Here is a 27,227-nt window from a genome sequence, read left to right on the forward strand (position 1 = left end):
TTTCCAAATTAGCATGTGCTCATTAGCTATGGAGGAAGGCATTGATTGTATTGATTACCTATATTTGACAGTGTCCTAAATAACCCCTCAGGCATCAATATTCTTCATTTTTCCCTCTCTCCCAGTTTGTTACCTTTCACCACCAGCCTTAGCTGAATTTACATAATAGGTTTTGTAATAAGTGTCTAAGGCAAAGGTTTTCAACTGGGGGCGGTTTTGTGCTTCCCCAAATGGGATATTTGACGATGTCTGGAAAGATCTTTGGATGTCACAACTGAAGGAGAAAGGTGCAACTGGCATCTAGTGGGTAGAAGCCAGGGATGTTGGTTAAGTATCCTACAATGCTCAGGATGGCCCTGCACAACAAAGAATTATGCGGCCCAAAGTGTCAGTAGTGCTGAGACTGAGAAACCCTGTTTTAGTGGAAATAAGTTTTTATCTTTCCTTACATTGTCTCCCCATTCACTGTTATTTTCATGTTTTGTGAGTGAATTGTCAGTTCACATTTGTGTTCTGTGGAGCTCTAATATGATAGTTTAATCTGCTTCATTGTGGAGATTCTATATATGTACACACATACACAATAAAATTTGCCAATTTTAAGTGTATAATTTGATGAATGTTGACAAATGTGTAGTTGTGTGACCACCATCATAACAGTGTTTGATATGTTTAAATTTTATGTAGTTTCAAATATGCATTCATTAAATAATATTATATTCTAGGTAGAATATACATGGTAATTAATGAAGGATAACACCCTTGAACTGACTTCTGAATTTTACCATACTTTAATATTAATCTAAAGATTCTTAATTTTACTTGGACATGATTTGACCCCTGGATGATTGGCTGAGAAGAGTTTCTATATTGTAAAACAGGAAATCTATATCAACGTCTCTCATAAAATACTGAGTTTTATGTCCACAAATTCCTAGATTCTCTTTGCATCTTCTAGGTCTTTTTTGTTCCTGCAGGTATAAAACAAGACTGAGTGTTTGAAGGCAAAAACAGAATATATACTTCTTTTCTAAAGGATAATTTCCAGAATGTTGGTTGCTTTGGTGGTTGAATTTAACCTTGGTAAGTAGTAGCAGTTGTTTGCAGTAAAGTGGATGGAAACCCTTGATTCCATTGCTGAACCACCTTCTTAGAGTGAGAGGTTTATCTTGACCACTAATTGCTGTAATTGGAGCTTGAGAGATGGTTTGAGATGAGTCTTGAAATGGTAAGTGTGTCTATCTGCTTGGCAGGTGTTTTCTCTCTTTCCTTTTAATTCCCTTTCCAAATCAAGGTGGTATTTGTAGTTGAGGTTTCAGAAGGAGTTTGCTAATGTGTTTCTAGAAGAAACACAGAAAAGCTAGATAGAAGGGTGGTCTAACTTGAATTCTATCCTCATCATTGTGGTGTAATGAGAATATACCCCAATTTTTGCATGATGGCAAAAAATGAGATAAGCATTGGCGCACTGAAACATGTAGAGGTATTTAACTATATCTTAATACTATAGGCTATAGCTCAGAATAACCATAGGAATCTTGTTGGTTTTATTTGTGGGTTTATTTTAGGCAAACTATCAGCAGTGCTGAAATGATACTCTGTGAAAAGGAAGAAAGAATGTACCCACAAATTTAAAATGCTGTGTTTGCTGGTTTTCTTAGCCTTATCCGCCAATCAAGAATTGTTGGAGAAAAGTCATGTTGAATAATTCTGCCAATTCCACTATGTAATCTTGGGATGAATTGTGTCGCTCTGCATGGTAACCTCAGTATTTCATAACTGAGGATGAAAATGGTTTTCCAACTTGACAAAAATCAGGACTCTTTTAGAACAGTATTTCAAATTCCCATAAAATACTATTTTTTTGTTTGGATGTTCATTCTCTGTCCCTTCTTCCTTAGCCTCTTATCCCAAGGTGCTATTTTTATGTACTGGCAGTCGAGTTCCAGAAGTGAGTGTCTTATCCTGAAGTGATATTTTGAAATGGCCTTATTCTATTTTTTGAAAGAAAGGACTAATAAAATGATCCCAGTTTATCGTTGTAATGGACTAGAATATGAACAAAAACCTCAGGCATTTAAATTCCCGTTTGTCTCTACTCTTCTTCACTGTGTACTCTTTTCTACTGTTTACTTTCAGCATGCTTCTTGACGTGGAAGCCACATTGCTAATGGATCTGTGGCTATTTCACCCAGGTCACAGCCAGGTTAGCATTAGAAGGAAGGATTGGATTTTCCGAGTTCAGAATTTCTATTTGGTAGTGCTCAAGACTTTAGTTGCTTAGCCACTTCAGGTCACAATTTGGTGAAAGTGCTTAAAGAGCAGTGCAAAACTTTCAAAACCTGGGGTATGAGACAGATTTGGAATCTTGCTGTACCAGATTTGTGTCCTGATATTTATTCAATCAGAATTTTCTTGTGTCTTTAAAAATTCTTTAAAAATACCATGAAATGGCCATGCATTTTTCCATCCTGAGGTTCATTTATTTAGCAATTTCCCTATTGTTGCATATGTAGGTATTTCCACTTTTTTACTAATATAAGATTATGATTAGTAGCACTTAAATCTTTGTCTTCACATTTCATTATTTGTTTAAACTAATTTCCTTGTGGTAGAATTAAGCATGAATATTTTTAAATATTGAAAATTTTTGCTAGAAGAGCTTTCTGAAAGGATGCTTACCAATATCCCCATTAATTGTATAAGAAAATGTCAATCACAACACACTATTGCCATTGACAAAGATTTTTTAAAATTTGAAATGTATAGATTTAAACATGGTAAATGATATATACCTTTTATATTATAAGGTGAAACTTAAATATTTGTATTTTGTGAATTTTTTGTTGTTTTGCTCTGTTTTTATATTATAAGGTGAAACTTAAATAATTATTTGTATTTTATGAATTTTCTGTTCTTTTGCTCTTTTTCTACCTTCTGTTAGTGGTATTTGGTTGTTTTATTAGAATGTTTATACCTTAAAGCTATCAATCCATTGTTTTCATTGCAGAAAACCAGATTTATCATTCCCCTCTTAATTTATGAGGTAGAAGCTAAATACATTATGAGTTTGATAAAACATAAATTCATATATAGCTATGATGCTATAGAGTAGGTTGACATTAATTTCCATTTACTTCTCTATAAAGACCTAACTGGTGATAATTCTAAGGTGTTGTGGCTACAAATTTCTGGTCTGATCTGGATTCTACTTTTCTCCAACATTCTTATGACGCAACCCCTTGCATTTCTGCAAAATACTATTTGGTCATAATGTGTTATCCCTTTTATGTTGCTGGATTCAATTTGCTAATTTTTTTTGTGTGTGTGTGACAGGGTCTCATTCTGTTGTCCAGGCTGGAGTGCAGTGGCATGATCATGGCTTACTGCAGCCCTGACCTCCTAGGCTCAGGCAGTCCTCCCACCTTGCCTCCTGACTAGCTGGGAGTACAGGTGTGCACTACTAGGCCTGGCTAATTTTTTATTTTTTGTAGAGATGGAGTCTCATTGTGTTGCCCAAACTGGTAATTTTGCTAAAATTTTAATTAGAATTTATGCATCAATTTTCATAGGGGTTGTTGGTGTATAATTTTCTTATAATGTTGTTGGTTTTTGTAATAACAGAAAGCTGGCCTCATAAACTGAATTGGTAAGTGTTCCTTTTTATTCTGTTTTCTAGAAGTGATTACATAGAATTGGTACCAGTCTTCCTTAAATGTTTTGGAGTTTTCACCAGTGAAGCCATCTGGGCCTGGAGTTTTCTTTGTGGGAAAGTTTTTAACTATGATTCAACTTCTTTAGTAGATATAGATCAATTCAGGTTGTCTGGGGTTTTTTGAGGGAGCTGTGGTAGTTTGTTTCTTTCAAGGAATTAGTCCATTTCATCTAGGCTATTGAGTGTATTGGCATAACATTTTTAATAATATTTTTTGACTATGCTTTCAGTATCTGTAGAAGCTGTAGTGTTGTTACCTTTCTCAGTACTTACATTGGTAATTCATGTCTTCTCTCTGCTTTTTCAAATCAGTCCAATTAGAGATTTATCAAGTTTGATTTTCTCAATAGGCAAGTTTTTGATTTCATTAATTTTTCTTTCTTGTGCTTTCATTGTCTTATTGTATTGATTTTAGTTCTGATCTCATCTTCTTCCTTCTACTTGCTTTGGAATCAGTTTTCTCTTGTTTTTCTAATTTCTGAAGGTAGAAGCTGAAGTCATTGATTGGAGACCTTTCTTCTTTTCCCACATAGCCATTCAATGCTATAAATTTTTCCTTAAGTACTGTTTTAGCTGCATCCCAAAATTTTTGATATGTTGTCTTTTCATTTTCATTCAGTTCAAAATTATTTTTAATTTCTCTTTTGATTTTTTTTCTTTAATCCATGGATGACTTGGAAGTGTATTATTTCATTTTCAAATGGTTGGAGATTTTTCCAGAGATCTTTCTCCTATTAATTTCTAAATTAGTTTGTTTGTGGGAAGAACATACTTTCTATGACTTGAATCCTTTACAGATTTATTGGGTTTTGTTTAATAGCCAAGAATGTAGCTTATCTTGGCAGATACTACATTTGTGTTAGAAAAGATTGTGTATTCTACTGTTGTTGGGTGGAATGTCATGTCAACATTGATAATGTTTAAGCTTTTCATATCCTTAACTAATTTTCTCAATACTTGTTCTATCAATAAAGAGAGTCTTTTTGAAATCTCCAACTATAATTGTGGATATGTCTGTTTCTCCTGACAGTTCTATCAGTTTTGCTTTATGTGTTTTGAAGCTGTTTTGAAGCATAAGGTTTAAATGTTTAGGATTGTTATGTCCTTGTGATAAACGGAGCCCTTTATCATTATGAAATAAGCTTCTTTATCCATGTTAATATTCTTTCCTCTGAAATGTATTTTGTCTGATATTAACATAACAACATAACCACTCTAGTTCTTTTTTGAATAGTGTTAGTATGTGTATTAATCTGTTCTCGCACTGCTATAAAGAACTACCTGAGACTGAGTAATTGATAAAGAAAAGAGGTTCAATTAACTCATGGTTCCATAGGCTGCACAGGAAGCATGGCTGGTGGAGGCCTCAGGAAACTTACAAGCATGGTGGAAAGCAAAGGGGAAGCCAGCATGTTCTACATGGCTGGAGCAGGAGGAAGAGAGTGAAGGGGGAAGTGCTACACACTTGTAAACAACCAGATCTCATGAGAACTCATTCACTATCATGAGACCAGCAAGGGGGAAATCTGCCTCATAATCCAGTCACCTCCTGTCAGGCCCCTCCCACAACACTGGAGATTACAATTCAACATGAGATTTGGGTGGGGACACAAAGCCAAACCATATCTCTTCCCACCCCAAATTTAAACCTATTTGTACCTTTATATGTAAAGTGTCTTTCTTGTAGCCAGCATGTAGCTGAGTCTTGCTTTTTAATTTAATCTGACAATCTCTGCCTTTTAATTGGGATGTTTAGTCCACTTACACTTAATACAATTGTTTATACTTTTAGGTTAAGATCTATTATCTTGCCATGTTTTCTATTTGTCCCATCTCTTCTTTACTTCCTTTATCTCCTTTATTTTTTATTTTTATGATTCTATTTTATCTTACCTGTTAGCTTATTAGCTATAATTCTTTATTTTGTGCTTTTATTGGTTGCTTTATGGTTCATAGTATACATATTTAACTTATCAAATTCTACCTTCAAGTGATAGTATACCACCTTGCTTATAGTCTATGAACCCTGTGATAGTATACAATACAACTATTTCTCCATTCCTAGCCTTTTTTTCTATTGTTTAATACATTTTATTTTTAATTCTTTTTTGTTTTTGTGGGTATATTGTAGGTGTATATATTTATGGGGTACCACCACACTCCATTGTTATTATTTTTGTGTAGTCAGTTATATTTTAGAGATTTAAATAAGAAAAAATAATTTTATATTTTCCCAAGCAGTTATTTCAGTGCCCTTCATTCCTTTACATAGACCCATATTTATATCTAATATCATTTTCTGTCTTCTTGAACAACTTATTTTAACATATTTTATGATACACTGATAATTAATTTTTTCAGCTTTTGTATATCTGAAAAAATCTTTACCTTTGTTTTTGAAAGCTGTCTTTGCTAGTATAGATTCTAGGTTGATAGTTGTTTTTATTTTTGTATTTTAAAGATGTTGCTTCTAGATTTTTTGGCTTACATTGTTTCTAATGAGAAGTATGTCATCCTTATCTTTGTTCTTCCATATGTAACTTTTTTTTCCCTCTGGTGGTTTTTAATTTTTTTTCTTAATTATTTTTATCAATTTTGTTATAATATATCTTGGTATAGTTCATGTATTGCTTGGGGTTTGTTGAGCTTCTTGAATATGTGGGCTTATTGTTTGCATAAAATTTAGAAAATTCTGACCATTAATTCTGTAAATATTTTTTCTGTCCCACCCTTTTGTGGTTCCTTTTATGGAAGAATGGTATTTAGAAACTAGGGTCTGGGTGCTAGGTATGTTTGTTGCTACTGGAGTGTCGTTGCTTCTTGACCCTAGCAACAGCTAGGAAATATACGTGAGTGTAATAACTGTGCAAACACACGTCTATAGTTATCTGCTATGGTTTAAAAGTGTGTCCCCTCCCAAACTCATGTTGAAATTTAATTGCCATTATAACAGTATTAAGAGGTGGGACCCTTAAGAGGTGATTAGGCTATGAGAGCTCTGCCCCCATGAATGGATTAATGCTGTTATTGCAAGAATGGGTTAGTTATTTCAAAAGTAGGTTTCTTACAAGAGGATGGGTGTTGCTTCCTTTTGGCTCTCTCTTGCTTTCTCTTTGCCCTTTGCCATGGGATGACACAGCAAGAAGGCCCTTGCCAGATGCCATTACCTTGATCTTGGATTTCCCAGCCTCCAGAACTGTGAGAAAATAAATTTATGTTTTTTATAAATTATGCAGTCTCAGGTTTTCTGCTATAGCAGCACAAAATGAACTAAAACATTTTCTGAGTTTCTCTTTTTCTGTGTGTCTATTTATCTGTCCATCTATTCATTCATCTATAAAAACTATGAGTTCATACTGAAACCTTTGATTCTAATATAATACCACAGGGTTCATTATAGCCTTCTTTCTCTGATGGTGAGAAACCTGGTTTTCATTATCTACAATATATGTAAACATGCTTCTGTATTTCTTTAATCCTCTTAGACATGGAGTAGTTTCAGAACTGCTAACCTGTACCCTTATAAGAAACACATTTACTAACTAGAGTAGTTCTGGGTATTGTTTTTCTGTTTGTTTTTTGGTTTGTTTTGGTTTTTGTTTTTGTCTTAAAATACAGTAGCCAGTAGCCAGTCAAGATGCTGTTTTACACAGTTAATAAGGTTAGTTCTTTTCTTCCGCACTCTCTTCAGTATGGTTACATTATTCACTTGTGATATAATTAGGTTATTTTGTTAGTGTTTATATTCCATTTTGTCCCCTTGTCCCCCAAACACACTAGGTGATTTTATTAGTGACTTATATTTTCAGTACATTAAACATGACGATGCTTCTCAGAGTCAGGGCTATACAAAACAGTATACACAGAAGTGTCATTCCCTTTTTATTCCTAGCACCCCTTCCCATACCCCCGCTTTTTCATCCCTTTCTCTATTGCCTTAGATAACCAGTATCTTTAGTTTTTGGTTTATTGTTAATGTATTTATTTTGCACAAATGAGAAGAAACATGAAAGTTTTCTTTCTTAAACGAAGGGTAGCATACTACAGATACTTTTTTGCACTTTGCCTTTTAAGAATGTTTACACATTTATAGAAATACAACAAAATTTGTCTTTGTGCAAGTAAAAATTATCTATATTCAAGGCAAACAATGTGATGATTTCATATATGTGTGCATTGTATAATGATTACCATAGTCAGATTAATTAACATATCCATTATCACCCAGAGTTACCATTTTGTGCATGCATGGAGCTGGTAGCGGTGAGGACACTTAAAATCTGTACTTTGCCTTTTTTACTTCTTACAGTTTATCCTGTAAATCCTTTCACATCAGTTCATAGAAATCTTCCTCCTCCTTTTTTTATAGCAGCTTGGTACTCCGTCATGTAACTGTATCATAGTTTAGTTAACCATTCTATTTATGGACATTTAGGTTGCTTCCAATATTTTGTAATTGCAAACTATTTTTAATGAATAATCTTGTACCTATGTATTTTTTTATTGGGGGTGTTTTCTTAGTGAAGATTCCTAAAAGTGGGATTCCTGGGACAAATAGTTCTTTTTGTCCCTCTATGTGCTTGAAGAATTTCTGATGTGTATCAGAAAATAGCAGCTTTTCTTTGCATTTCTTTTCTCCTATTGTTTTGAACAAAGCAAAAACAAATTTGTACAGGAATATAGATGAGGACATTTTCCAATGTGTCTGTTGTTTCAAGCACACTCCTGCTAATATCTAACTTTTATCCCTTGAGCATTACATTTTTACTATCATCTCTGCCCTTTCTTTAATCATTTATTTTCATATAACTCATTACATATGTTCTGAAATGTTCTCAATTCGTAGCTTGAGCTAAGATGTGATGTCCTCATTTGAAGTATAATTATCTGCATTTTGCCTTTTTGTTGTGAGTTTTAAAAATACAACAAAAACAAGGTTACATTAGTGAGAAACAGTCAAATGGAGACAGTTATTTTTTCTTCTTAACTGCAACTGGTACCATGTGTACTGAAAGAAAATTGGTATAAGGAAAATAAACAGCTATGAATAGTCCTCAAGTAGCAAGGAAAATCAGACTTGCTCAGGTGGTGAAGAACTCTATCTTTGGTCTCAAATGGAACTTTGAATTGTTAAATTTAAATTATTAAACACAAACTATCAAGCTGGAATCAGTGGCCTGAAAGAATCAGTTTTGAGTGTCCCAGAGGCCTTTCTTACTCTCTGTCCTCTACAATTGTCTGCCCCTCTATAGTAGTAGTGAACACAGTCTTCTTTTTGTCTGGTTCGTGGTTATTTTTGTAGCTCTACAAATCTTTGTGGGAGACTAATGTTCCTCTGAATTACATCTTGGAAATCAAATTTTCACTGGGGCATTTGCATCAAACTGCTCTTCTCGCTGGCTCTTTAGTGCCAGATTTCCTTACAAAATTACAGGTTGTGTGATCTGTGCTTCTACTGCCTTTATTTCACAAAGTCGTCTTTGATTTATTCTGTGTATCTGGGGGTAAGAGCATAGAGGCAATGAGAAGCAAATGCCTTTATCTGCAGATAACAGATTCCCTTATCTGCATGTTAAAATGGACAAGTGGTACTTTGCCCACTTGTGTGTCAGTTGCTTGCAAATGAAGCATTCTGTATCTTTCAGATGATTTTTTCTTTACTTCCTTAATGCTGCTAATCGTCAGTTGAGAGAAGAGAAAAATACTCCCAAAGCTGAGATCCTATTTGGAAAGCAGTATTGAGATCCTAGTTACTTTATTTTCCATACAACACTAATAGCCTTAGGCAGTAAAATCAATGGCATTGTCAATTCTAGACTGTTTTACATGTGGAACTGTTGATATTCTGAAAGTTTACTTACTTTTTAGTATCTAATATATAACCTGAAACTGAAGTGCTTTTTAAAATCTAAATAATTATCATCTATTGGACATAGGTCCATATTGAGGCTGATAAATTTCTTGGGGGAGCTTGTGATCTACCCCCTTGCTACCCAAAGTCTGTGCAGCATCAGCATCATCTGGGTGCTAGTTAGAAATGCAGAGTCCTGAGGTCTCAGCTCAGACCTTCTGAACCAGAAGGAACATTATTCACAAGTTCCCAGGGGATTCATGGGCACACTAAAGTTTGAGAAGCACTACCACAGAAGATGGAACATTCGTTTAGGAATCAGGTCATCTAGAATTCATTCCTGGTCCTTTTCATTCTTTTTTTCTGAAATAAGAACTTGCTTCTCAATTTTTCAAAGCCTTGGTCTTCTTATATTTAAAACCTGATTTAAAACTGAGCTTTTTCCAGGCTCATGGAAGATGAACAAAGGGGTCATCTTGATATGAAGTCCGAAGAGACACTTTTGAACTCATTCTGGAAAAGAACATAACTAAAATTTTGGCATTGTTACTAACTTTCTCTGTCCACCTACGAAAGTGCTTTTTGAGACCTCAAGGTAGGACATGATCTCTTGGAAATATAGTCAATTCTCATAATTGGTGGATTCTATATTTGCAAATTTGCCAACTTGCTAGATCTGTTACTATTTGTAACCCCCAAATCGGTACTTCTGATGCTTTTGCTGTCACTCACAGACATGCACAGAGAAGTGAAAAAATTTGATTCACCTGACATGCACATTCCCTGTTAAAGTCAAACAAGGCAGGACTGTACCTTCTTATTTCAGCTCTCCTACTATAAAAAAGTATTTATTTGTAATCTATTTAGTGCTGTGTTTTTCCTGATTTTTGTGCTTTATGTTATTGATTTTGGTGTGTAAGGTGGTCTTTAACTATAGTGCTGAAGAGCTGTTCAGTGTTCCTAAGCACAAGAAGCCTGCAATGTGCCTTACAGAGAAAATTTGTGTATTACATAAGCTTCCTTTGGGTAGGAGTTAGAGCAGTGTTGGCTGTGAGTTAATGATAATGAACCAAAAATATATGTTAAATATAGTGTCTTTAAACAAACACACATAAAACAAGGTTATGTATTGATTAGGTAACAAAAATGTTGTGACCAGAGGCTTGTAGGAACTTACTCCTATATTTTCCCCTAGGAGCAATGGTTCAGTATTTGTTAATTCAGTCTTTGTGGTGACTTCATAAAACATAGTGCTGTGAATATTGAGAATGAACCATATGTTTAAAACACAATTAGACTAAGATTTTAACTGGGTATCACATTTTCTCTTTTGTGGATGATAACAAGATTAGCTTGTTATAAGAAATTTTGGGGTTGTACTCTGTGAGTATGATTTCAAATAATAGTAACTGGTAATTTATGAAAACATGCTTCAGTATTTGGAAGGTTTCTTGGGATGAAAGCAATATGCCAGAGAAGCTTTTCTCTTCCTGTGGGCAACTTTTTATTCTTTTAGGCATGGTACTTGAAACAATTGTACTGCAGTTACTTTTAGACCACTAATTTGTATGTTAAGCTCATTTTTTGTTGAGTCTGTGTCTTCTTTTTGGTCAACTTTGCTGCATAAATATCACAGAAATCTGTGTCCTCCTCTCCTGTATCCATGATCCATGCAGCTGCTTCAGTCCAGGTCCACATCATGTATTGCTTGGATCCTAGACTAGTATTCTAACTGTTCTTACCCACAGCCCACTCTCCAGTGCCACCCATTTTGTGGTATAGTAAATCTGATCCTATCCCTCCTCTGTGTGAAATCTCTAAGTGGCTCCCTGGGATAAAGTTGCTTTGATTCAAAGTTCAAGGTGCTCTAAGTTTTTTAACTCTTGATTTTCTTACCTTTATGCTTGGAGACCCCTGACCACTTGATAACTCTCCCACCTCTGTGCCTTTGCATAATGTCCCTCTGTTTAGTATACCCTTTTTTTTCTTCTTCTTCTACCAGGAAGTTGATTCCTGGGCTAAGACTCTGCAATTACCTTTGTATTATTGTAGATTTTTAAAATTATCATTCCCCCCCTGCATTAGGCAGTGAGAACTTTGAGGAAAAGGAATGGTTTTGTTCAGCTTGGTGTCAGTAGTGCCTTATATCTTGTACAGGAGTTTCTGGCCATGAGATCACTAGAAATGTTAAATAAATTAGAATTTGGGGGTGAGTCTAATTTAACTGTTATAACAAACTGACCTTGGATCAGCAGCCCTAATCTGCACCGGTTCTAATATCACTAATCTTTAAGAAAACCCAGTATAGAACCCATAATGAACATTCAATTCTGGAAAATAGGAAAAAAGGAAAGTGAAGAAATTAGTTATAAAGTACAATAAAAACAGTAGCAACTTGTTTTATATGGTCAATTGTTTTAAAACAAATGATGCTTTGTATAACATTTGTTTGCATAAGAAGTAACAAATGAAAAATAAATTAATGCAATAAAGTATTCATACTCTAAATTTTACTTCCTGCTTTCCCTGATTCATACTTTGAGTGGTATACAGCAGTAGAAATGAACGAATTATTGCAATACACAACACTGTGGATGAATCTTATTAAGTTAAAGTAAGTCACCCATGATTGCATGACAGGAATATATCAAAGATCAACACAACACATGGTTCTTTATAGTGGCTATCCTGGGATGAGGGAGGGAGGGGAAGGAAATGGAGGTCACTACATATGGAGATGTAAGTTATTATCCATGTTCTAGTCTCTGTGTTGGGTAGTGGGTTCGTGTGTGTATGTGCATATTAATATAATAAACACAAGAATGCCATGATGAGTCCTCATGAATCAAGGATTTTGATTAACAGGATTTATCTAATTATCTTCACCCAAGTTCCACACTTATTAAAAAAAAAATCTTCTTTGGAAATGTTAGGGGAGCCTCCACCCCTTTATCCTCTCCTGAATGTGAATTAAGCACAAGTGTAGGAATTGTACATATTTTGTATGGGAAAGAAGGGGAACAAAATGACCAAATATAAAATGTAATATTAACGGTGAATTTAACAGTGAATTCAAAGACAATAGGCATTACGAAAATGAGAAAATAATGGGAACATCACACAAATAGCCAGCCTTTTTTGAGTCAATCAAGTACTGGGGATGTGGAGATGAATTGCAATCAGGTTTAATGGAGTCCCCCATTTTGCAGTGCTTGTGTTAGCTTGCCCTACATTTTCTTGGCAGCAGGAAGCAAGCAAAGGGCCCTATTCAAAGCAAAGCAACTGTGCAAGACTTGTGAGAAAAATATGCATCCTGTTTCTTCCATGTTGCATATCATAGAAAGAAAGCTTTGCCTTCCAATTTTGTGAGAAATACCCTTCATTTGAAAATGATTTTGTTTTACATTTCTCCCAATAGCACTCCCATGCTCAATTTCTTGTCAATCCTCTCTTTTCTGCTAGAATCCTTGAAATCTCTTTCTAGTAGCAGTTGGTACAAGACAATGTGCATTTATTTTGGTGGCAGCATTTTCTAGTTTTCCTGCCAGAATGTCTGCCTTCACAATGAACTAGTTTTAAGGCACTTTAGATTTCAGCTGATTCCCAGTATCAGATGTGAACAGACAAAATTCTATCTGAGAAGAAAATCTCTTTTTAGGCAGAAACTTTAGTTACCCTCTTGGCAGAGTCCAGAGAGAGGAATCAAGGGTTGCTTGGATTCTCAAGTCATTTTAAAAACCATATCATGAGTATCTTCCTGTCTCCTTGGTGATATGTGACCGTTTTCCTCCTGGAAGAGCTGTTCCATATATTTTTAGTAACAGCAGGAGAGGATAGATATTTGGGTGAGCTGTGTACCCAGCTGGAAAGCCTAAACATACAAAGGGTCTTAAGTTTCCCTTGATCTTGTTTTTCTCCCCAACCCCCTGCATTCTTTTTTTGTAAAGCACAGAAATGGAAGGCCCGCTTGTGAAAAGCATCTCACTTTGGGCTTACTGACTGCCATTCACTTCTTTGGCCCTTTGTTCTGTTTCTTCTATCAGCAAGGGAAGCACATAAGCTCTGCCAGCTGTTTGTCACTTCCAGAGATATTACGCTGTTTCTGTCTCGTCTGTCCAGCCCAGCTAAGAGTGGAATCTTACAATTTGACAACCTATAAATAGGAGGGATGAGAGGGTATAATTTAGCAATGTTTTTTTTTTTTTTTTTTTTTTTTTTTCCGAGCCTTGTTTCTCTTGCCTACATAGCTAGCAAGTGTCATAGACTTATTGCTTGATTGAATTTGGGTAGTTTCTAACAAAAAGTGATATTCTTTTCTTCCAATAAGCAGTAAGGCTGCTCTATATTCTTTCTAATAGCAGTGGACATTACATTAGCACCTCCTTTTAAAAATCACATACCCAGGGCTCTGAATGAACTGTGGCTTTAGAACAAGATTTTTTGAGAAGGTGGGGTGGTGTTTTCATGAAATAGGTTAGCTTGTCTGTTTAAGCCAAACTGTGACCTCATGAACACCATCATCCAAGGAATCAGCCAGCATTATATACACATCAGATTGAATTCTATAAATTTCCCTTCACACAGGGAAGTCCCTTGAGTAGACATTTGGTCTGCCCTTCCCAAGTCTCTTTTGCAGAAGGTTCCCCTCATGAATACCTCAGCACAGGGATCAATACTACAGGGTAGAGTATAGAAGACCATGATATTCTGAAACAGGCATGGAAACTGGGTGTGAAAATATGCAGTTGTTAATTAGTACACAGGGATACTTCCCTTTCTGGAAGTACATATCATATAGGGTATATCATACAGATAGGGTGATATTATTTTGGGACTTAGATAATCACACAAAACTGCTCAAACAAGAGTCAAGGGAGTCATTTCTAAGAACACAATGGTAAAGACTGTGGTCCCTGCCATGGGGTAAGTATAGTTGTGGGAGAAGCCCCAGAAATAGATACTCTACAGATGGATCTTAAAGGCTGTTTTACTAAAAGAATTTCCATTTAAAAACTTGTAAAATTTACATTAAATAAATATAAATACAATCAGTAATTATGGAAATGGGCATAAACCATCTACCATTTAATTTATCCCCATTGACATAAATATTTATCCTCCATGTTTTTCCTCTAACCCAGCATAAAAATGTTGTATGTTTTTGTGTATGTTTTGGAAGATATACTGGCCACATAGCACTTCATTGTACTGAATTATAAGATACATCTACTGGTAAGGGAATGATTAGCTATTGTTGTATAAAAATCCATCCCCAAACTTAACAGTTGAAGACAATCATTTATTTGTTCACAATTAGGCAAGTTGGTAGTATGGGCTAGGCTCAACTGGGATGGCCCATTTCTGTTCCACATGGTGTCATCTAGGCTTACTCGTGCATTTGGACCTTAGCTGGGGTGGCACACTACATTCTCTCCCATATTGCAGGAGACCAGCCTAAGCTTTTCACATCATAGCAGATAAGTTCTCAGGGATAATGAACAAGCAGTCTTGATGCTACTGTCTGCATAACATTGGCCTGTGTCTCACTGGCTAAAACAAGTCACATCACCAAGCCCAGTGTCGTTGTGGGAGGGAAGACTACACAAGGGCTTAGGTATGGGGAAGTGTGACTTACTGGGGTTGTTAATGTAGTCATCTCCCACAGTGGACCTTTCAGTTGCTAAATGCTTTTAATAAAATGAAAGTAACACTACTAGTTGCTGTGATGAGGTATGAGAGCTGAGTGTGAAGGAAAACCAAGTTTCTGCAGTAGTATGATGTATGTGCTTTCTGAATGAGAAATCACAGGGCAGTCTGACAAAGGGATTGTTATGATAAGTGCTTTAAGTATAATACCTAATCACTTTTGTGTATTCCTGTAAAGAGAATGCATCAAAGGCAATGAATAAATATAAATAGACTAGTCTCCACAAAAATGAACTCTCAGATGGCAAACAGCATGAATAAACAAGGAAAACACAAGCTGGGAAAATTATTGATAATAGACAAAGGCATAGTATTCCTAACAATTAACAAGAAAGACAAATATGCCAATAGAAAAATCAACAAAGGTCATGAATGGTATATTTACAAAGAAGAAATATAAATATGCACATAGCTGCCAATAAACATCCAAGAAAACATTCAATTTAACCAGTAGTCAAAGAAAGGCAAACAAAAGTTTCTGACAAGTCTCAATTCTTGATATATTTTCTTTGCACTTACATAATATAAAAGCACTTACATAATATAAAAGGGAATGGAGAGGTGAGCGGGAGGAGTTGCAATTTTAGAGAAAATGGGCAGGGAAGGCCTCTCAAAGGTGGTAACATTGAAGCAAGGCATCAATGCAGTGAGAGCACAGGCCATGTGCTCCAGAAGTGTTCCAGGCTGAGGGAAGAGTAATGACAAGATCCTTAGGTGGGACCAAGCAGTGAGAAAGCCAGCTAGTATGTGACTGCAACCACTTGAGCTGAGTATTTGGGAATAAGTGGATATGCTGTACTACTGAACTATTCAGACAGACACATTCCGTGTGATAAGCAAAAAAGTGGATGTTACAACCCACAGAATGGGAAAAACTTTTGCAAATCATATATCTGAAAAGGGGCTTGTATCAACAATATATGAAGAATTCTTACAAGTCAATATTAAAAAGGCAAATAATTAAAAAATGGGCAAAGAATCTAAATAGACATTTCTCTAAAGCAAGTATACAAAAGGTCAATAAACACATGAAAAATGCATAATATTAACCACTAGGAAAATGCAAATCAAAACTACAACGAAATACCACTTAATGTTCACTAGAATGTCTATAATAAAAAAGAAGTGTTGGCAAGGATGTGGAAAAGTTGGAACCCTAATACATTGCTGGTGGGAATGTAAAATGCTGCAGACACTCTGGGAAACTGTGACATTTCCCTAAGTGGTTAAACATAGAGTTACCATGTGATCCAGTAATTTCACTCCTAGGTATATACCCTATAGAGCCGAAAACATATTTCCTGACAAACACTTGTGTATAAGTGGGCATTTGGGCACATTATTCGTAATAGCTTAAAAGTGGAAACAACCCAAATGTCCATCAACTGATAAATGGATAAATAAAATGTGATATATCCATAAAATGGAATATTATTTGGAAATTAAAAGGGATGAAGTACTGATTCATACTATATCATGAATGAGCCAGTCACAAAAGATCACATATTATATGATTCCATTTGTATAAAATGATCCAGAATAAGCAAATCTGTAGAGCCAGAAAGTAAATTAGTATTTGCCTAGGACTGGAGGATATGTGGCGACTTGGGAGCAACAGTTAAGGGATGTAGGGTTTCTTTAATGTTACATAAAAATATATCAATGTCTTATGAATTTAATATTTTAAAAGGGATTAGAAATTAGACTAATTCCCTCGAAAGATATTAAATTCTTAAGACATTGATATATTTTATGTAACATTAAGTAGAGACTAGAATTACAAAGAGGCAGGACCTAGCCCAACTTGGGGGGGTGAAAGAGTTGGAAAATGTAAAAGATAAGAAAGGTAAGACATCAGTTGACTTTGGTCTTGGTACCCAGACGAGCCAGAGCTACAGCCTTCTTTAAGGTATTAGGTCAGAGTTTTCTAGGATAGTAGCTGATGTAGTAAATTGATCTTTCGTCTTGAGATCCTGAATCCTAAGTCCATAATATTGGTGATTTACAACCTGGAAGTGATGAATGCAACACCAGACATCCACCCCCAGCATTTCTGCATCACCAGAAGCTACTGTTGTGACTCCCATACCTAATGGGGCCCCCTTTGTGAAGTTGCACATAAATTGGAGCTTGAACTTTTTTTCCAGTGTAAGTATTTTTAAATGATTAGATTTTTTATAATGCCAATTTTATTATAAATCTATTTTGATTGGACATTTAAGACCACTTATAACATTGTTTAATGAGGAAATGTGTCCAGCTTTCAAACAAAGGATTTAGAAATGATCTTTTGGAAACGTAAATTTTTTTGCGAACTAGAACTCCCTACATTTCAGAGCTCCTCTCTGAGTCATGGTGTGGATGTGGAGAAGGACAGCCTGAGAAAATAAGATAAGGGACTCCAGTTCTTCTTTTACATTAATGTATAGTCACGTTCCTATTCTAGCATTTGCTGCTCTGATTTTCTGGGAACTACTTTAGAAGTCTGCGCTTAGCTTGTTAGATATGATTTGCATGCAGTCGATACCCCAGAACTCGCATGTATGATGAATTTCATTAATCTAGTGATTTGTAAAAAGAGTTTGAATTAAACGCTCCTTCATGCTCCAGAGACTGCATTGGGCTGCTCTGTAATGGTTGCCACACTTTCTCCAAGGGAAGTGATGTAAAAACGAAAAGACAACTAGGAATGAAAGATAATCCAGAGACCTGCGGGTACAGCATTGCAGATCTTGAAACAGAAAAACAGTGTAGCTTTATTTAGATGTCTCACTGCTTTTTTTTCCTCTCTCTCGTTTCGTGAAGACAAATGACACTCTATGATACTCTCACTGTGCTTCAGCTTCTTACTCTATAATAGTAGTTTTCACTTAGGTGAGCCTCAAGCACCTGGAGAGCTAGTAAACATGCAGGTACCCCAGACCCCACACTCAGAGCTGCTAATTGAGTGAACCTGTGGTGGGACTGGAGCGTCTGCAATTCTAACAAGCACCCAAGCAGTACTGCTGCTGCTAGACCAGTAGGCACACTTTTCGTAGCATTCATCTATCATATTTAGAAAGCCACTTTCAACTCTAATTTTCTGTAAGTCTGTGATTTCATATTCTGACATCAGAGGCATCTGTGTGAGACCAGAGGTGAGCACTGACGATTGAACTTGCCCAACCATTTTCAGGACTCACCTTCTTCCTGATCCTGCAGAAACCAAAACATGGCTATGTTTAGTGTGTGCAAAAAGACTGCTCTCTGGTCTAGTTTTAGCCTTGAGGAAAAAAAAAAAAAAAATGGTGGGAAAGAGAAGAACCAATTCTGAGTTCGAATTAAGATTACCAAATGAGTATTGAATGGCTTCAAAGCTATCTTTCTGTTTCCCGGGCACCCCCAAAGCCTAGATTCCCTTGAATCTTTCCTGATTTAGCGTGGTCCCTGGTAGGGAAGGACCCCAGCCTTTAGGAAATATGGGGGAACTGGAGAAATAAAGCAGAGGGGAGGGAGGTGGGAGTGTTGTAAGAAATAAGTCGAAGTAAATTGGGGACACTTAAGCTTTCAGTTCCTTTAAACATCTGTTTCCTTTGGGCAATTCACACTTCCAGAAGAGTTCTTGAGATGCTGTTTAAAGATTAAAAAAAAAAAAAGTAGTGTTACAGCTCTTTTAGAATTTGTCTAGCAGGCTTTCCGGTTTTTACCAGAAAGCACCCCCCCCCCCGCCAAAAAAAAAAATATATTTTTTTTTGAAAGAAAAAAAAAGTGAGACTGAACTGTTAGCATATACCAAAGTTAGGGTCTTGAGAACCTAAGGTTTTAAAACACTTGACTGCTGACTCCAATCCAATATGGGTAGCCCTCACTTCAGAGGACAGTATTTGGTTTTAAAATGTTCAGTTCCGCTGCCTTTGTTTTCTGGCCATTTCTTAGTGGATAAGAACTATGTGTTAACTTTCCTTGGTGCCATTACTGAACTTATTTTAGACAACTCTTGAAAAATGTGGGAAAGTTGAAAAGTGGTCTGTTCCCCTTCCTCATTTTATATATATAGTATTATATAATATATATCTTTATTACATTTTATTTTGAAAATTTTAGCTATTTTATTGTGCCAGCCATACATAATTGAATAATTAAAAATTACTGCCTGAAAGAAAATTTCCCACAATCCCATTAATCAAAGATAACTTCCTTTAACATTTTGCTGTGCATCATTCCATACATTTTTTCAGTGATTAATATCCTTATTTTCCACAAAAATGGAGTCCTGCTATCCAAATAACTTAACCACCTTTTCCTGATAACATTATCGCAGATATTTTCCCATTTCACTCAATATTTTGCTATGCCACAGGACCCCGTTGTATGAATATACCACCCTCTAGGTAATCAGTGCTCTTTTTTGCTATTAAGCAGTGTGATGATGACCTTGCTTGCACGTACATTTTTCACATGAGTGTTCATTACTTCCTAAGGATAAATCCGTGTTAGAGGATAAACACTGTAAATGCTTTTAATACATAGTACCAAATTGCCCTGTAGAAATGAGCCTGTTTACACACTCTCTCAGCAGTGTCTGATGAGTAATCTGCATGTTTCAAAATGAGCTTTCATTATTTTTAAGAAGCGATTTCATGACATTAGAGAATTTAAGTGTTGGTTTTTGAATGAAAGCATTAGCAAACTGAATGTATTTGAAGTGGTGTTGCGGAATATGATTTGGAGCTGTCTCTCTTCACACAAGCTTTCTGCAGCATTTTTGCACTGCCTTGATAAGAAATCGGTTCTATTATTAGTGGAAGATAGAGAGACTCTGAAATGTTCACCATCAGGCTTCCTCTGTGTTTAGGAGCTACATGTATGAAACTATTTTTCCTCAAATACTATTTCATATTTATCTGTGTAGTTGTAAAGCTTGTGCAGCCAAGTGTCTGTTTTCACAGTTCAGGACTGCATTCAGTTTTGATCTCCTGTTTTAAATATTTTTTGAATCAATAAATTTCTGTGCATGGTGCTTGGCATACAGCATATATATATATTTTTATATAATTATATATTTATATATATTTATATAATTTTATATAATTATATAATTATATATATGTAATTAAAGTAAGAAAAATCCAAGGTCCTCTATCTCCTACAAGGCTACAGAGAACTCTTGGAAAAAAATATTCCTTTATCTTCTAGGTGAGACAGTTACATACTCATTTGAAAATAAAAAACTTGGAATTCTAAAGCTGTTCTTGCCAATTCCTGCAAATATAGTGCTCAGATTTCACACCAGATTATTAACAATGACATGGATGTCTGAAATGATGGAAAAAGGATTGGACCCAGCAATAAAGAATGTCGCTAGGTTATGTTAAATTTCCCTCTTGGCCCTCAAGAATGCCCCTTTGGCCAGAGCTGGATAAAGTTCCATTATAAAAATAAGAGGTAGTACAAAAAATCTGAGAGATTTTTGTACTAAAAATGTGTGATTGGCATTCCAAAGAAAGTTGTATGTGATTCTGTATTATTTGGGGTTCTTGACAGAAACTGGCTTGACAATTTATCCAACAAACATTACTGAGGCATGTTCTGTGTCATATCCATTGTTTTCAGCATTCTATAAATATCAACTAATTAATTACCCACCATTTTGTGAGCTATGGGTACTCATATTAGCCCATTTCACAGATAAGGAAACTGAGGCACAGAGCAGTTATATAAGTTGTTCAGGATCACTCAGCCAGTGAGTGGCAAAGCCAGCAGTCAAACCCAGGTAGCCTAACTCAAGATTCTGTGCTCTTAATTACTTAGCTGTGCTGCATGGCATATATAAACATAAACACGGTTACAGCAGTGATGGTTTTTAGGAAATGTTAGCTTATATTTTTGACAGGAGGAAACTGGTCACTATTATTCTCTAATAGACCATAGTTCTTACCTTTGACTGTGCATTAAAATCACCTGGGGGAGCTTTCCAAACTCAACCCAGACCACATCCCTGACCTAGTACATCATTCTTGGAAGGTGGGACCCAAGCACCAGTAGTTTTTAAAGCTCCCCAGGTGATTCCAGTGTGCAGCCACGGTTGAGAAGCTCTAATCTGGGGAGAAGAGTCATTATCGATGGCCAATACTTTATCAGAAACATCTGAGGAAAAAGTACTGCGGCCATGTCTTGAGAACACTTCACTGAGTCTTCTAAGAGGTGAGCCTATTCACAATGGAGCAGTCTTCTTCAAGTGGAGGCAATTTAAGTCTGAGAAAAATTGTTCTTTCTGAAGATGCCGTTTCCAGTGATATTTTAGAAAAGTCAAAGTATAAATCCATTGGTGTTCATGTAACATAGCCAGCTGTTTCAGTTTATTAGTCAGGTGAGTGGAATATAATGCTCTTACTCAAATCAGTGCCCAGTTGCTTTCAATTGTCTGCATCTGAATTTTGAGTTGAAGTCCGAAAGAGGTAAGAGAAAATCGGTGGATAGGGAAGACAGGCCGTGTGTCAGCCAGATGGCTAAACAGCATGAGACTTGGGCTGCAGCATCTTCAGTCCTCTGTGAATGCTGTAGAGTGACTTCTTTCTTTCTTTGACCAGACACGGAAGGAAAATATTCAGCACATGAGAATTTCGAAAGAGTTTTTCTGTTGGAGCAGCTTCGTGAAATTGAATAGCAAGATGCCTTTCAAGAAAAGTGACTTTTAGTCATGGTGGTATGCGCATACCATACATACATAGTGTTTAAGGAAATCGACCAAACATGGGTCAGTAGTTAACCATAAACATTTCTGCTGCTTCATCTGAATCATGCTGGGAAAGTGAACCTGTTGTCTGGGGTATTTATTTTGGAATTGCCAGTTTGTTCGAACAAGACTCAGTCACATTGGGGAAATGGTGAGAACAATCTCTTTTGGCTAGACCCTTCAGTTTCTCTCAGAAGCCTGTGAGCTTGCAGGAATCCCCACTAGTTGAGGAGCATTAGGGCATTTCTCAAGGCTGTATATGAAAGGTAATTACAGAGGGTCTTGTTTCCATTTGTTCCTGCTATGAAGTGCCTTCTAGAATTGCTTTTCTGTGACTGCTGTCTTGGGCCATATTAAAGGATCATGATGGTGGGAACAGACACTGTCCACTGCTGTTATGGGGAACAATAGAGACAAATGGTATAGATTCTTGTACTCTTTGTAACATAATCTGTGACCCAAATCATCTTGTAAATTGCAAAATGTATTGTAAATACAAAAGAATGTTTAGTAGATATAGGTACAATATAAAGAATGATTTTAAAATACTCATGGGCCCACACCCCCAGTTTAAGAAATGGGAAAATAGCTCCTTAAAGACCCTTCCTCTGTTCCCTTTCCCAGTAGCATAACCTCCGGAGATAAGCACTCCCCTGACTTGTCACTCGTTTTCTTCCTTACCTTTTTAGCAGCCAGAGTTCTGTATGTATCCCTAAACAATATATTGTATGGTTTTGAAAACCAAGCAGCAAATACAAACCTAGCTCTGCAAGGAAAGAGAGACATTGGTTTTGTTTGATGAAAGTCCCAAGAGAAGGGAAGCCCACCAGGTCTCTGGGAGAAATCTGGCTTCTGCTTTCACAGCTTATTGTGGGGAAGTTGGTGGGCAAGGCCATGAGTGAATCTGAGGAAAAATGGGGCTCCTGATAGGCAGGACATTTGACAACACTGTAGTGTGGGACTGGTACTGGGCGCCTAGCAGGAGTGTGGTGAGGGCACAGGCTGCTCTGCGTTTCCTGCTCTCCAGCTCTTTGATGCCTGCCTCCAGTTCTCAGAAGGCTGCCTTGGAGTGAAATGAGTCCTTTGCTGGTTCAGGCAGTGGAGAAGAGCAGGAATCTCCTCAGCCCATGCCAGGAAGAGCAAAACAGAAGAAGCTGCATCCAGCTCACCCCATCATTGTTTTAACGGCAGGTTTAACGGCAGCAGGCGTCTTGCGATGAAAGTTCTCAGTGTGCCCCTCTCTTGAGTCACATTGCACCAATCTGGACTGGTTGTCTTCTTTTAGTACACAGCTGTCATCCGGAGCTTCCCTTGGCCTCTCTCCTGAGTTAGAGCTTCTTTTCTTTTTATATCTTCTGTTTTGCTTGCTGGTTTTAGTGGAGCACTTCCAGTAACTTTGTGAGAAAGGGTACAAGGGAGGTAAATTTTTCAAGGCCTTGCATACCTGAAAATGTCTATTTTACTATCATACTTCATGGGAGTTTGGGAGTAGAATTCAAAGCTCTAAAGGAAAATTAATACATTGATCTGTTGTCTTCTATTTCTACTATGGCTGTAGAGAAGTATGAAGCCATTCTGATTCCTGATAGGATACTTAGGACCTGATTTCTTTTTCTCTCTACAAGTTTATAAAGTCTTTTTGTCCCCAGGTATCTGAAATGTCACACTAATGGGCCGTGACATGGGTTTGTTTTCATCCACTATGCTGGGCATTGTATGACATACTATGTGCCATTTCATTCTGACACCTCAATTCTTCAGTTTTGGGAAATTATTTTTGAAACATTTATTCTCCATTTTTCTTTTCATTCTGCAACTAACACTCAGGAGCTGGAATCTCCGTAACAGTTATCTGATTTTCTGTTTTCTCCTATTTTTCATCTCTTCGTATTTGCTCTAATTTGGGGGTAATATCTTCTTATTTTTGATTTCTCATAATAATTTTCAATTCCAAAAATGTTTGTTTCAGTTCTTTAATTTTCTGGGTTAAAAAATCATTTTTTAATTTTATGGACGTAGTATCTTAGGTCTCCAAGGATATCATTGATATATATTTGCTTAATGTTTCTCCTAGGTGTATAGTCTCTGTTCCCAGTGCTCTTTTGTTTGCTTATTTTGATCTGTCTTCCTTGGTAGAGGCATTTCTCAGATGTCTGGTAATCCTTGGTTTCTTGGGAACTAGAAAGCTGCTGCGAAGCTAAGCAGGTTGGTGGAGCTTGTTGAATTTTTTTTCACTATAGAGTGACCTGGGTTGGGCATTTGTTGGGAAATGCCTATGACAATATCTTTAGGTCTTTCACCTTGGGTCATTAGATGCCCTAGAGAAGCCTTGAAGTCTCCTGCAGGAAGGGTAGGTCTAGTGTTTAGTGTGGGAGCTTCTTGGGGAAAGAAGACTTGAGGGTAGTCTCTCTGCATTCAGGGTTCAGCGTGTATCTGGTCACTTAATGACCCTATTTTCATTAGAATACTCATGACCTGACTATGCCTCCCAGGATAGGTACCCTGTGTTTTACCCTTTTTAGGAAATAATCCTCTGGATATTTTCCTGGCTGGGGAAAGTGCAGTCCCTCTGTGGAATGGAAAGGGGAGCTAGACGTAACAGTTTCTCAGATGCCTTCCTTTCCAGCCTCTGCACGTTTGAGACCCCCTTGTCCCCCAGTTCCAGAGAAGCCTTGTGCCCATTTTCAGCTTTGCTCACTGCTAGTTTGAGGTTTTTTGTTTTGTTTTTATCTTTTTCCCTTGCCTGTTGAGTTGGTTACCACTCATCTGTCTGCTTTGGAGCTTCCAAAATGTTGTTCCTATTGTCCCATCTCCTGTTTTCCTGAGTTTGTCTTTTAAAAAACAATCCCTTGATGTGGTTTTTATGGTGTTTCAAGAGAGTGAAATTAGATGTATGTATTTCCACTGACTTAACCTGAAAGGCAGAACTGTTGTTTCTTTTTTACATTATTGAATCCGGTACATTTTTTACTATTCGAAGCCCAAGGCTTCTGAGCATTTATGGAACACCTTTGTGCCAGGTACTGTTGTTGAGTTCTTTTCATGTGTAGAGATGCAAGTAGGAATGGATATTATCCTTAGTTTACAAAAGACAAGTTGAAACTCAGATTAAGCAGTGCATCCAAGGTCACTGCTAAAAAGTGGCAGTGCTGGGATCTGAATGCAGTCCAAGATTTGGGTTTTGAAACCCTGTGAAAGTTTTTACCCAGTCCAGTTCTTCCCGTCCACCAGGGGCTGAGTTGAAATAATGCCTGTGAATCCTATTAAGATCTCTATGAGTTAACTGGACTTTGAAGGAGAAAACTATTCTGACATGTTTTGAGTTGTGTAACCTTGATTGGGCTTTTACAAAGTGAATGGGGCACCCACAAAGCATGAGAAGCACCTGCTTTCCCCAGCTGCAGGGACTCCCGCCTCCCTGCTAGCTTGGTGTGTGGCTGAAGGTCATTCATGGGCACCGTTGTGCCGTCTATCTGGAGAACAAAGAATGCATGGTTTTCTGGCCCACCCAGTAGAATGTGTGTCTTATGGGTGATATTGTGCAGTAATGAAGGACTTATTTTCTATATGGCCACAAGGCTAGGTAACTCATTACCCATTCAGTGTCATGAGCACCAGCACCACATTTCCCTATTGAGAGCTTTGCTTTTTTTGCAACAGTATGAAGCCATTGATTTGCAAAATGGATACAGCCCAGCCATCAATGGGAGCTGTAGAGTCTTTACAGATTTAATTATTCTTTTTTTTGGTAAACCTTTGTCAAACCAAATTGTTCAGACCAAATTATGTATCAAAAACTTTGTTTTCAGCATTAAAGAATTGCCTATAGCCTTAAGTATGGGCTGGGTGGATTTGAATATTAGAGTATTAGAAATATTGCTAAACAATGAAATCTTTTTTACTCTCGAGTGTTGAGGGGTGTTATTTTTATAACATGTTTCAGCTTCAGTGAGCTTTCTAAGCATGGTTGCTTAGTTAAGTACAAGATTCTGTTTATATTCTTTTCTGTAACTATAGCTTCTCCTACAAGAATGTAATATAAAATACTTACACATAGCTGAAAATAAGCTTTTTTTCCCCAATGCAAAGTAATATCAGCCTGCCTCTGCCTATGAAACCTGAAATGAGCTGGGGTTCCATTTTCATACAGTGTCTCAAGTCAAATTATTTTTAATTTCTACAGAGAGAACCCTTTTCATTTAAAGGGATTGAAAGAGCACTGGACCACTTGCAGCTCCTTTAAAATGCACATTCAGGGCCTTTTAATGTCCTCTCAAGATTTTTTTTTTTAAAAGAACATTATAAGGACACTCCATACACTGCATTACTATATTGGTTTTCAAATTTAACTAGACCTTTTACCTAGAGAAGAAAATGATGAGTAACATATCCCATGAGTATTTTGAGAGAAATAAAATGCTTAAAGTGTTAAAATAATTTATTTTTAACACTTTTTCATCATAAGGATATCATTTCTTCCATTCTTGCCTAAAGAGAAATATTTAGGTGTCTCATAGTAGAAAAATCTGCTATTCCAAAGCCAGATTTTGAATCCCATAAGAAATGTAGAAGACCTCGTGAAGGCAGACCTGTGATTTTGAGGTCACCATTACTCTAGACAACCTTGCACAAGGGAAAATGATTGGAAAGAAAACTGGACTTCAGAGTCAGATCTAGGTTTCAATCCTATCTCTACCTTGCATTCTTGGAAAAGTCATTGACCTCTCTGGGCCTGTTTCTGCATCATTAAATGGGGATAATTTGCAGCTTGCATAGCTCTTATAAGGTTTAGGGGGAATGTACATTAGAGACCTACTGCAGCAAGTGGCGTGTAATTGCAGGTTCTGATTATAGTCATAGCCCTAATTGACAGCGTTTAGTACTTGTTAGCTTCTGTTCTAAGAGTTTTACGTGTATTAACTCACCAAAGCCTCACAACAACTCTCTAAGGTAGGTACTATATTAATATCTCCACTTTACAGATGAGAAAACTGAGGCACAGAGAGTGTGCCCAAGGTTATACAGCTAGTAAGTGGTGGAGCTGGGCTTTAAACCCACAAAGACTGTCTCCAGAGCCTCTCTCTCAACGGCTATACCTTATCCACTACATAGGGGTGGTTGATAATGATGATCTGAATCGTGGTCATCTGCAGGGCAGAGTTCCTGCCTCATTCATCTACGGCAGGGGTGTCCAAGGGCAAGAATACAGTCATGGATTCTTAGTTTTTGTTTCTGGTTGG

At 36.8% G+C, this 27,227-nt stretch overlaps 1 protein-coding gene and 1 non-coding gene across 2 annotated transcripts in view; both read left to right on the plus strand.

Annotated features, from left to right (window-relative positions):
• TSPAN7 (tetraspanin 7) overlaps positions 1-27,227 on the plus strand; it is a 118,674-nt gene that overhangs the window by 25,255 nt on the left and 66,192 nt on the right. The gene's annotated exons all lie outside the window — the stretch shown is intronic.
• LOC123571472 (U7 small nuclear RNA) lies at positions 18,909-18,970 on the plus strand. Its single transcript, XR_006695630.1, has one exon. It is a non-coding gene; the product is annotated as a U7 small nuclear RNA (small nuclear RNA).

This window comes from Macaca fascicularis, chromosome X, assembly GCF_037993035.2.
Source record: "Macaca fascicularis isolate 582-1 chromosome X, T2T-MFA8v1.1".
Taxonomy (NCBI): domain Eukaryota; kingdom Metazoa; phylum Chordata; class Mammalia; order Primates; family Cercopithecidae; genus Macaca; species Macaca fascicularis.